This window comes from Lissotriton vulgaris, chromosome 12 (assembly GCF_964263255.1).
Source record: "Lissotriton vulgaris chromosome 12, aLisVul1.2, whole genome shotgun sequence".
In the NCBI taxonomy this organism is placed as follows: domain Eukaryota; kingdom Metazoa; phylum Chordata; class Amphibia; order Caudata; family Salamandridae; genus Lissotriton; species Lissotriton vulgaris.
Genome location: NC_141700.1, coordinates 720,695,090 through 720,706,955, shown reverse-complemented (window position 1 = coordinate 720,706,955; position 11,866 = coordinate 720,695,090). Strand labels below are relative to the sequence as shown.

The 11,866-nt window shown below is 48.4% G+C and overlaps 1 non-coding gene across 1 annotated transcript; it reads left to right on the top strand.

The window, feature by feature from the left end:
- The first annotated feature begins 4,687 nt into the window (after nt 1–4,687).
- Nucleotides 4,688–4,761, top strand: TRNAT-AGU (transfer RNA threonine (anticodon AGU)). The gene has a single exon. It is a non-coding gene; the product is annotated as a tRNA-Thr (tRNA).
- The last annotated feature ends 7,105 nt before the right edge of the window (nt 4,762–11,866 follow it).

The window sequence follows — 11,866 nt, the reverse complement described above, 5'->3', positions numbered from 1 at the left end:
TGGCTTGTTGCGATGCACTCACTCAAGAACCACCTGCCGGTTAGCTCAGTCGGTGACGGTGTAGTGCTAATAATGCCAAGGTCCCCCGTTTGATCTCCTAATGTGCCACACCCTTTCCCTAAAGTAGAACAGACATGCAAGAAAGTACAAGGCTTTATAATCTTCGTGTAGGGTTGTGGTTTTTCTGGTAATTTACTGAGCTCTGATGGCTGATGTTTGTTCCAGGACCAGGGTGGGTATTGATAGAGCCATGTAAAGGGCACTGCGGTCTAGCAGCCCCGCCCCCTTTTTGTGATTCCCGCCTCAGCCATGTTTTCACGGGTCTCTCAAAGTGCACCTTATGAAGCGCTGTTTGAACCCGGGACGCTTCTCTAGAGGTGACACTTTCTCTCCGAGAGAGGCTGCTCCACGGCTGCTTCTCCCTGGGATTTCCAGCAGTCACGAGAAGTGAAGGAAAGAGCACATGCAGGCCCGGACTGGTAATGCCGGGCACCGGGCAATCCCCCGGTCGGCTGGATGGGGTGGGGGCCGGTTTTTTGATAGGGGGCCGGTTTTTGGTCCGGACTGCGACCGTTAGTCAGAACATTCAGTTAACTAACTTCAGTGCTCTCAGGACAACACTACTCTGCTGCGATGCGTTTTCTGCCCAACTTTAATAATCTTCTCTCTGCATAAATAAATGCATTGCATTGTTGGAGCACCATTTAATAGGGTCGCTCGCACGCAGCGCGCAAATGTCTGCCTCCACTCTGCGTCTGTGTTGTCTTTTCGGTTCACCCGCCTTAGGGTGGGGCCGGGCCGGCTGGTGGTGATCATGCGCATTGGGGTCTCGCGCTATAAAAAAGTGCGCGCGACCGTTGAGGCCAGGTCGAGGAGCATTCCACAATCCAGAGAGAGACTCACTGAGACGTCACGACAGAGAAAGAGAGGCACTCCCATCATTTTATTATTTCTAGCCCGTGCCTGTCCCGGTTTCCGACTGCAGCCGCCAGCAGGTGAGTCACTGAGTCAGAGTGTGTGCCTGTTTCTGACCGTGAGTGGCTGGAGTTTTTGTAAACACCATTCAAAGCTATGTTGGGGGCTTAGTTTATAAGAATTAGCCGTAAACGTACGTGACTCTATATATCATTTACATGCGCCTTTCATGTGCTGATTTACCGTCTTTTCGTGGGCCTACAGTAGAAATGCAAGGGGGGCGCCTGGCATTAGCCGCTGAGAGTGAGACCACACCGGTGCCTTCCTAGCTTGTAGAATTAAAAATTAAAGGGGCCTCTCCAGTCCAGTTACTGCAGCTATTTATTCCATCGTACAGGATGCTTCACCCGAGGCTGCCCGGCAGGGCCCTGGCAGACAGATTAAGCCCCAGGCACTCGCTCGGAGGAGCCGCTACACATGCTCTATACCCCCCTCCCATCTCACAAATAGCACCCTAGCCTGATTATCCTGCCACTGGCAACAAGTGGCACTTAAACCCTGGCCAGTGCAATGGAGTGTAATGGGCGCTAATGGGTGGCTGTTTGCTGTTGGAGACCCCCGGGACTTTGGGATTTAAAAGTTCTAAACAAAGCAACTACATTGGCAATAAGCGGCGCCCTGCTGGGCCCCTGATTTTGTTGGATGCACTGGTCTGTAAGAAAATACCAGTGGCGCCCACTGTCCCCCTCCCCTTCCCGTGACCCTCCGCCCTCTGTCCTGGGGCCGGACTATGATGCCCCACAGAGGAGCCCAACCTTGGTAAACATACCTCACCGCAGGCCCCAACACTGACCTCACATGAGCCCAGCAGCGCCTCAGAGAAAGGTCTCTTCAAAGGTGTTGCTAAGTTAGCAGGACCGTAAGTACAGTAGAGTGCTGCAGGTCAGATTCTCAAAAAATGTGTTTTCTTTTCGTCAGGGTGTTGTCTGTTGTTTTGTGTCCTGCTGGGGCCAGCTGAAATGTTCTGAGCCAGCAGGCAGGATGTGTGTGCCCCCTTTGGTGGCACTGTGCTGCTGGACTCTTGGGGGCTGTAACTGGCCGCCCCCCCTTAGCCTTAATTGCACATTGGTTGAAAGACGCCTCCTGCTGGGGCCTGCTCTTTTGCTGTGAGGAAACAGAAACGGCCCAATAACTTCCCCTTGGCTATCGAGTTGGCACTTGGCAGCCATGTGCCAAGAACACTCTCACTGGGGCGCATAAACAGACACACAAACAGGGAGGCGGCGTGGCTTGTTGACTGGGCGCCAGAGTTCGAGAGTAGCAGCCCATCCAACCCCCTCACTTCCCCCAAAACACAACTTAATAGAAGCACAATGCACATTCCCCGGTGAAGCTGTGTGTCATGCTCATGCATTCTGTTTGTGAACATGGTGAGCTTTGAACAGACTGGGATTATTTGCTACCACTATTCTTGTGCATTTTACTTGGCCCAATGTTGCTCTTTGAAACAGGTACACTGTACTGTCAGTGTCGTTTTAAGGATTTTGGGGGGCCTGGGCCAAACGTATTTCGGAGGGCCCCTGTTCGGAACACTTTGATTTTATGATTTTATTTCAGCTCTTTCATTACTCTTTAGCCAGGTCATTGACAGTGCACTGCACACGCATACTTGTCCACATTCGAAATATATTTACATCTAGTATTCAGGAATAGTGATGTGTGTTGTCAGTATTGTAACACAGCAGCAGCCCACCGATATTACTAAAAGAAATCGCTGTGACCCCCTCCCATTACTCATATGTCAGGTCCGGTATTGATCTGAGAGAAATGTTTATTATGGATGTTGCATGAAATATAAAGAAATCATTTGTCTGCAAAATGTCTGCAATAGACTCTCACATAATACCCACATTAAAAATGATTTAAAGGAAAATGCTTTTATAACATACTGTACAGTAATATTTCAAGGTCATCAGGACCAAGTACAGATCTGGTGCCATCAGGGGGCCCCCTAAAAGGCTGGGGTCCTAGGCCCGAGCCCACTTTGCCCATGCCTTAAAATGTCTCTGTCTCTAGTATGAGACATGCCACATGTTTCTGGTGGTGGCTGGCTGCAATAAATCAGAAATTTGAATCATAATTATTGTCACAGCCAGGGACCGTGACAATCATCGTAATTACATTTTTTGATTTGATGTGCGCAGGCGCAGCATTGTGTCCGCCCTAACAGCAAGTGTTGCTATTACAAGGATGACTAGTACGCTTTCATTCGGCTTTGTGCAGGTGGGAGATGGAACAGATGGTAAACCAGATTTTTTAATTGTACGCATTAACACAATGAGTGCATAGGCCTTGCAATTATAATATATGGCGGTGCACTGTTTGTAGTTTGAACTGGCAAGGGCTTTTACTGAATATACAGAATTTTTTCATATTAGTCTGGCGCAATCTGGTAATATGATGTCATCAACGGTGTTTTGAGGATACATTTCAGCTTGTCGTGGCTTTTTCAGCCAACAGTGCCGTGCTTGCTGGGATCTGTGGCATCATTGCTCCAAATGGGATAAAATCAAAGCCTGATTAATATTGCTGGCTGACAAATTAGGGCTGGCTTTAAGTCACAGTGATATGTCATGTGACAAGTTGTCAGGTATAAATATGGGGGTACCCTTAAAGCACACAACCGAAGTGCAGAGTATAGTGTAGACTGTGCCTTGGTTTTAAAATAAGAAGTAATTTTAATCATTTTAATAAATACCAAATGGCCCAATTGATATGTGACCTCTACAAACAAACCTTTGTTCTTCAACTTTGCATTCTGGGAGTTGCAGGTTTATATTTCTCATTGCAATTATAGGCCCAGAAATGCCAGTATGTAAAGTGCTGATGGCATTTCAGTTTATGCCAATATCATTCTTGTGTGTATTAAATGGACCCCAGATTGGGGTTTGGTGGCATAATTACAATTGCTTATAGTAGGTGTGAAGACTTGGATGGGTATTTTATACAGGTATAATTGATCTGAATCCACAAATAATTGCATTGGGCAAGTTTGCAGAGTTTAATGCGGGGGGGACAAGTTCAACCCCCCAAACTCCCCCTAGTAGTGGTTGCTCACTGTGCTTGCTCACTACACACCATGTGGGGGCTGGTCTCGCTTTTACTTTGTTCTCTCTGATTCACTACTTGTGTCTATTTTTGGCGCTCTCTGTAAGAATGTCTATGGGTACATATGACTGGGTGGGTAACCTGGTGCTCTTTAAGGTCATCATCTACTATTTACTGTGCTGTGAAAGTTGATAAAATTGAATATGTAATGAATAATGTGCTGTAAAATTAATAATTTTGGTCTGTCTTTTTCCAAAATTTCCCCCTAGTAGTGGCCGGGCTCGCGAGCTGCGGTCGCTCGCTACATGCCGGATGGGGGCTGGTCTGGCAAAATTTGCCAGGGCTGCTTTCAGTTCCCAGTCCGGCCCTGAGCACATGGTATGTGGCTACATGACGTAGGAGTCATGAAATGATTTGGTATATATTGGTGCCCTTTATAATCGTTGTACTCTCGTTTAGTTTAACGTATGTATTGCACACGTCGTTCACCAGTGTAAACAAATATGTACATATAATGATATACGTTTTTCGTAACCTTCTTTGTAAGTTTTCCTTTCCAAGGTTTTCTTCAGCGATCTCTTGTCACGAGGAAGTGGAAAATATCACCGCCTTAGTTTGAGAGAAATATGCACAGTTACATTGTGACACCTGGCCAGTGACAGGAGGCGTTGTGGCTTAGTTGGTTAAAGCGCCTGTCTAGTAAACAGTAGATCCTGAGTTCGAATCTCAGCAGTGCCTCATGTTTTGCACAACCTCTTAGAAGACATATTGTTTGATAAAAGACTCATTGTCTGTTCTTGGTGTTTAGATGCCAATGTATTGAACCACCAACCCCCAGTATTTTTAATTTTCAAAGCCAATCAGTTTGGTTTTGTGAAGTGAAAAGATGTTTTTAAGCTGCACTCGCTTCAAAGTACAACCTGGGCAGCAGTAATGCAAGCTTCAAAAAACAGGAGCAGCACAGGCAGCACCAGAGTGACCTTCCATTACTGACACTGCTACTGAACAGGCAGAAGAGGTACAAGCTTCAGTGCCTCATGAACAGGCACAGCACAGGCAGCACCAGAGTGACCTTCCATTACTGACACTGCTACTGAACAGGCAGAAGAGGTACAAGCTTCAGTGCCTCATGAACAGGCACAGCACAGGCAGCAGCAGTGTAAACTTAGCTTTGGAGAACAGATGGTTACAGCACAGGCAGCGCGTTGCAAGCTTCACTTCCATGATAAGGCTGTGAGTAGGCCTAAAGTAGTGTTGGGGTGCAGAGGGAGCGGTAATAAAACCATCATGAAATGGAAGCACTTTTACAGGCGGACAGTGTGAACAGCACAAGTAGCCTTGTGTGGAGATCTGGCTGGGTACATTTCCAAAGGGCTTCTTTAGAATAATGTGTCTGAACAGTTACTACCCACTTTAGAGACTAGTTTAGCATATTTTGTCTCGAGCCATTCTGAAGTGTAGTGTCTAGTTCTGCAGAGTCTTCTTGGGGTGTTGTGTCAAGTACACAAAGTTCCATCTGGGGTTCTGGTAACGCTTCCAAAACCTCATTAGGAGGATTGTTGCAACTTTTAAAATCCACGTCTGGTACATTATCTCCTGATCTGGTGTCCTCCTGTACTGTATGGTGTTTGGTCCTGGAGGGTTCATCTAAAGTACTGTGCCTGCTATCACAGTCATGTCTGGATCTTTGTACCCAATTCTAGTGGCAACATCTGAAGTCTTTTCTCTTGACCCGAGGCCACCACTGTCGGATTGTGTCCAGAGCTGCAGATGTCGTCTTATTACTGAAGCCGTGTCTGCAGTATTGTGGCCTGTTGTAGATGTTGCATCTGGTATATTTTGCTGATTTATGAGCTCACATTTGCAGGTTGTGCTTTCTTCTGGTCAATGCATTTGGAGTGTTGTTTTCAGTTTTGGACCCGAACCTGCAAACGGTCTTTATTTCTGGAATGCTACACGTGGAGTGTGGTGTTCTGTGCTGAAGGGTTTGTCTGCAGTATTGTGTCTAGTTGTAGAAGTCTCAGCTGGCACTTTCACTGCTTCAGGAGGCCACATTTTCATTGTTGTGCTTTGTTCTGGCCAGTGCATTTTGAGTGTTGTTTTTCCATTTCTGGATGCTGCATCTGGCGTGTGGTGTTCAGTTCTAGAGGCTTTGTCTGAAGTATTGTGAGTGCTTGGAAAGTGACACTGTGTGCTGTGTTCATTTAAAAATGCTGTACCCATAGCATGGTGTCAAGTTGTGAAGGCCACATCTGTGATATTGTGTTCACTTAGGGAGGCTTCACGTGAGGTTCTGGAGGCCTCTTCTGAAATATTGTGTCTGCCCTGGGAGACTCATTCGGAGTATTGTCAAGCGTCGCACAGCTCATATTAAACGTCATGTCCCGATTCCTGACCTAGAGGTTTGATGCTACTCTTCGAATGTTTGAGTAACATATCTGTCATTATGAAGCCAGTTCTCTAGGCCTCCTCTGGAGCTCTGTGCTCTATTCTGGTGGCCATGTATTTCATTGCACACATTTCTGGTGGTCACTTCTGGGGTCTGTGCCCAGTCCTGGAAGCCTCGCCCAGTTTATAGTACCACTTTATGTAAGCTTAAATACAGTGTTGAATAATTCATTTTTAAGAGTACCATATGGAACATTATACTTGGTTGTGTACTGAGGCGGAATGTAGCTATAAAACAAAGGTACAGCTGATCAACTCAGAAACCAAGTAGCTCGCGTGATCGTATAGTGGTTAGTACTCTGCGTTGTGGCCGCAGCAACCCTGGTTCGAATCCGAGTCACGGCATTGCGGGTGGCAATGTCACGGCAGTTGGGTGATATTTTCTTTGTTGATATACATTTTCAATATACTGAGAATTTTTTATATTTTTTTTATATATCTGTGTCTCAGTTCTGTACTCTGTAATTAGTGAAATTTCCAGCTTTAACCAACATAAGTCATTTCATTATAATGACACAGCTGTAGGGCAGTAGGGAAAGAGTGTTTTAATGCATGCAATATTTACCTTTAATATATTGCTGCATGATGTAGCGTCTTGTGATTGCGCAGAAATCGTTTTTATGGAACGCGGAAAACATTTGCTTATGTTATTACAGCTTTTCTGTAAGAATGTTTTATTTTTCTGGAATGTTGCTTTATTTTACGCTCAGGCTAAAACTGGCATTAAAGACACGTGCAGATTGGGGGCGTGGCTTGGATGGCAAGGAGGCAGGATACCTAAGTCCGGAGCTCCCGACCCCCAAGTCGAACGAGCGGCGCGCAAAGAAGGTTACCGTGAAAGAAACATAACCAAAAGCGACGAGAGTGTTTGGGAACCTAAGCGGCATCACACGCGAGGTTTAAATGACCAAAAGGGGGCAGAACAAGGCAACAACGGAGAAGAAGGCAAACAGGGCAGGAGAGGAAGGAGCGATCACAAGATGGTGGCGTGACTCCGGAGGAGGAAAGGAGACCGCGAGAGGCGACAGGCAGAACGAAAGCAACGTTGGCCGCAGCTGGGAGGCGATAACCAAGTAAGCGCGCCCCTGGCGAAAGGCAGCTCAACGCTCAACACGAGCCGCAGAGCGAGCAACCGAAACCAGCAAGCCCTCGAATGCAGATATAGCCATCTTGGCAAAGGCGAAGAAGCAAGGGGCGGCCATCTTGTCAAAGTACAAGCAGCTGCGACAGGGAGGCGAGCCGAAAACACAGCCGCCATCTTGGCAAAGGGGGAGAAGCACGAGGCGGCCATCTATATGCAGCGGTAAGCGAAGTGGCGGCTTAGACGTGAGAAGACGCGCAGACAGAGACACAGCGCTGCGGCGCTCAGATAAGCCGCAAAGCAGGAACTGCCCCCAAGCAGGAAAACAATCCGTGGGGCCAGCCGATATAACGTCGGCCACCTTAGAGAAGGAAAAGAAGCATGCAGCGGCCATCTTAGCGCAGCGACACAGCGAGAGAAATAGCAAACAAACACAGCAACACTCCCGAGTGGGAGGAACTCGGGTGGGCTGAGGCAAGCACGAAACGGCAAAGAACGAAGAAGGCCAAATGCACCAAACAGCCGCAACAAACAGCCGACTAAGGACATAGGAGGCACAGGCACGGGCAGCCACCCTAAGGTGAAGAGAAGCCACGATACCCCAAGAGACAGAACTGCAAGGGGGAGGGGCGCATGGACAAAAAGCAGGCCTAGACAAGCCGGTCTGGGCGCCAGCCAACACACGACAGCACATACCCCTCAGCGCATGGTGGACAGACACAGAGGCGAGCCAAGACAATCGCTAAACAAGCGAGACAGCTGCAGGGGAGTGCAGGCGACACGAGGCTCGGCAGGGGCACGCAAACGCAAAGAGGCTGGCGGGGGCGAAGACCAGGACCCGCATCATTAAGTGGCCGTGTAGATTCAGAGATGGCACCCTGCCCCCACTTAGCAGCCAAACCACCAAAGTAGCAAAAGACCCAAAGGCGGAACCAACCAAACAGCAACAGAAAGAAGGAAGACTTCTGACATATCAAGTCAGAAGAGGTTTCGACACCATGGCAGGGAAGGATGATAAGAAGATCACAAACGACCCCAAAAAGAGCAAGAACGACATTCCGGACTCACCAGCAAAGAAACAAAACGGCCAAGGCAACGAAACGATAACGCTGGACACACTACTGAAGAAAATCACGGAAGGCAACGACCTAACAAAGGCCACAAAAAAGACCGTGGACAACATCCAAATGGAACTAATAGCAATAAGGGCCGAGCAAAGCAGAGCTAACGGAAGGTTAGATGAAGTGGAGAAAAGGGTGAGCCATCTCGAGGACCGCACAGGGTCAATGCACAAAGACCTGGGCTTAGTGATAAGGAGAATGTCAACACTGCAAAGAGCACTGGCGGAACAGGAGGACAGAAGCCGCAAAGGGAACATCAGACTGCTGGGAGTCCCCGAAGAGGAGGAAGATACCCCCGGCGCATGCGCCCTGATGCTGGAGACCATAATCCCGAAGCTCACAGGCCTTAGCTTTGACAGGTCCTTCGAGATCGAAAAAGCCTCCCGTATCCCAGCTAAGAAACCGGCAAACAGCAACATCCCAAGACCAATAATCTGCAAGCCCCTACGAGCAAATCATACGGACGCTATATTCGCTGTAGCTAGGAAAGGCCAGCCAATGTTGATCAACGGAAAGAAGGTGACAATCACTCAAGACTTTTCAAAAATCATGGTTGAAGTAAGAAAAGGGTTCCTGGCCCTGCGAGATCAACTGCGCAAAAACAACATCACCTTCACCTTCGCTGGCCCGTCCAAAATGAGGATAACGGACAGACACGGAAGCAGACTCTTCGAGGACCCCAGCGACCTAAGGAGATACTTATACGGCCCAGAACCAGAGGCGATGGAGCTACAAAGCCCGGGAGTAAAGCGAAGAGCGTCGTCGGACGGAGCTGAGGGAAAAGGAGAGTGAAACAAGGGCAAAGAACAATACAACACTGGCAGGACCTGCGGAAACCTTGTGAGACTCTGCCCCCGGCCAACAGCCCCAACAGAGACTATCCACGGAACCTGCTAATGTACGCACTGACAATCAAGAGAACTTTAAGAGAGCAGAACTCCCGAGCCACGCAAGGCACGATACAAACTAAACTACCTCAGATAACGCACACTGGTGCACGCACATAGACAAGACCGCATCTACCTCAAGAGGGGAAAGGGAACAGCTGTGACCTACCAGGCAGAAGATAACCAGCTACAACTAGCTATATCCTTTTCGTACCCTGTACTCCATGCTGATTAATATTAACAACTAACAGTCACCGACTGAACTAAGTGTGCTAACACTAAGCAAAGACACATGGGCAAGAGCGCTACACCTTCCCAGCGGACATAGACTTGGGGGGGGGAGAGCGGGAGGACCTTTGCTGTCACACACCCACAATTCCACAGGCGGAGGGTGGGGGGGAGGGAGGGAGGGGGGAGGATGAGGGAAAAGGGGGGGACTTGTAGACCGGAAGGCGAATGGTACAGTACGTAAATGTGTAACTAGATTATCTTTTTCTTCTTATATCTTCTTCCCACCTATCACCCCACACCCCACACGCCAGTCCTTGGGGGAGGCTCTTAGGAATATCCAAGGAAGACAGACAAAACACTCTGCCATGCACCTAGTGGAAAACAAAGAAGACAGCGATAACACCAGACCACCATGAATAACGCACCGAAAACCAAACTAACCACAAACCTCAAGGTGGTGTCCATGAACGTAAAAGGCCTCAACCACCCAGTCAAACGAAGGAAAATACTAGACCACCTAGCCAAACTGAAAGGCGACATCTACGCACTGCAAGAAACCAAGCTCACAGAAGAAGAAGCGAAGCTTTTGAAAGCGAGGTGGATAGGGGAGGTCTTCTGCTCGCCGGCAAACGGGAAGAAACGAGGTGTAATCACTATACTGAGCAAGAAGGCAAACCTGACCCTAAAAAACTCAAGCGCAGACGAGGAAGGGCGAATACTAATAATGAGCCTACTGAGAGGAGAAGAACAAATACATATAGCCAACATTTATGGGCCAAACTCCGAGGATAAGAAATTCTGGCAGGAGGTGGACACGATGCTCTCCAACATTCCTCAAGAAGACCTCATGCTGGTAGCAGGTGACATGAACAGGGTAATGGACCAGGCCACAGACAGACACCCGCATAGAATAAGCCATGAATCGCAAAGCACCAACACCCTGAGAGACCTATGCACCAAACTACACCTTGCCGATCCGTGGAGGCCACAAAATCCAAATGCACGTGAATACACCTTCTACTCGCATCCACATAACTCATACAGCAGGATAGATTACATATTGATGTCTAATACACATACACACCTAATCGACCACACAGAAATTGCGCCAATAACCATCTCTGACCATGCGCACATCACACTTTCAGTAAATGGAAGACACAATGAGAGGCCAACGAGAAGATGGCGACTAAACGACGACATCCTGCAGAACAAAGACAACGTGAAGGAAATTGAAGACGCAATAAAGGAATACCTAGAACACAACGACAACGATGAGGTAGGGAAAAGTACCATCTGGGACGCCCTCAAAGCCACGCTAAGAGGGAAACTGATCAACATCAAAACAAGAATGAACCGCGGCAGGAACAAAAAGATCAGCGAACTGGAAGAGGAACAAGCACTGGCGTTGCCAATAGGTCTCGCAGTAGGAAAGTTGGAGCTATTACAATTGCAAATAACAATGCCTTTTATTTTGCATGTTAAAAACATAAAGGGCTTTGTCATTTAAAAAACCAATATCTCCAACGTTCCTACTGCGAGACCTATTGTGCACTGCACAGTGTGTGTGAAAGTGGCACTGCGTGGCTGAGTGGCGTTGCGTGGCTGAGTGGCGTTGCGTGGCCGAGTGGCGTTGCGTGGCCGAGTGGCGTTGCGTGGCCGAGTGGCATTGCGTAGCTGAGTGGTGTTGCGTAGCTGAGTGGCGTTGCGTAGCCGAGTGGCATTGCGTAGTTGAGTGGCGTTGCGTAGTTGAGTGGCGTTGTGTAGTTGAGTGGCGTTGCATAGTTGAGTAGCGTTGCGTAGTTGAGTGGTGTTGCGTAGTTGAGTGGCGTTGCGTAGTTGAGTGGCGTTGCGTAGTTGCGTGGCGTTGCGTAGTTGCGTGGCGTTGCGTAGTTGAGTGGCGTTGCGTAGGTGAGTGGCGTTGCGTAGTTGAGTGGCGTTGCGTAGTTGAGTGGCGTTGCGTAGTTGAGTGGCGTTGCATGTGTGAGTGGCGTTGCGTAGTTGAGTGGCGTTGCGTAGGTGAGTGGCGTCGCATGGTTGAGTGGCGTTGCGTTGTTGCGTGGCGTTGCATGTGT